We start from the raw sequence: 926 nt of genomic DNA on the forward strand, positions 1-926 counted from the left end.
ATTGAGCTTTTCCACCACCTCTTGCCACAGATGTAGTCAATCTGATTCCTGTGTACTCTATCTGGTGAAGTTCATATGTATAGCCATTTTTTGTGTTGTTGAAAAAAGGTATTTGCAATTAATAAGTCATTGGTCTTGAAAAATTCTATCATGAGTTCTCCAGCGTTATTTCTATCACCAAGGCCGTACTTTTCAACTGCCAGTGATACTTCTTTGTTTCCAACTTTTGTATTTCAATCACCAGTGATAATCAACACATCTTGATTGTGTGTTCTGTCAATTTCAGACTGCAGAAGTTGGTAAAAATCTTCAATTTCTTCATCTTCGGCTTTTGTGTTTGGTGCATATATTTGCATAATAATAGTAGTATTAGCGGGAGCTCTGGTAGCATAGTGCCTAATGCACTTGACTGCTAACCAGAAGTCTGGTGGTTCAAAACCACCAGCCACTCCTCGGAAGAAAGATGGGGCAATCTACTTCCGTAGTGATACTGCCTCGGAAACCTAAGCAGGGGTCGTTATGAGTCGGGTCCGACTCAATGGCACATAACAACAACAGTAGTATTAGCTGGTCTTCCTTGCAGATGTATGGATATTATCCTATCACTGACAGCATTGTACTTCAGGACAGATCGTGAAACATTCTTTGTGGTGATGAATGCCACACCATTCCTCTTCAATCTGTCATTCCTAGCATAGTAGATCATATGGCTATCTCAAAATGGCCCAAACCAGTCCATTTCAGCTCACTAATGCCTAGAATATTGATCTTTATGCACTCCATTTCATTTTTTACAACCTCCAATTTTCCTAGATTCATGCTTCATTCATTCCATGTTCTGATTATTAATGGATGTTTGCAGCTGTTTTTTCTCATGTTGAGTCATGCCACATCAGCAAATGGAGGTTCTGAAAGCTTTACTCTAT

This window comes from Orycteropus afer, unplaced genomic scaffold (genome assembly GCF_000298275.1).
Source record: "Orycteropus afer afer isolate SDZICR_OR568_19922 unplaced genomic scaffold, OryAfe1.0 scaffold00352, whole genome shotgun sequence".
Taxonomy (NCBI): domain Eukaryota; kingdom Metazoa; phylum Chordata; class Mammalia; order Tubulidentata; family Orycteropodidae; genus Orycteropus; species Orycteropus afer.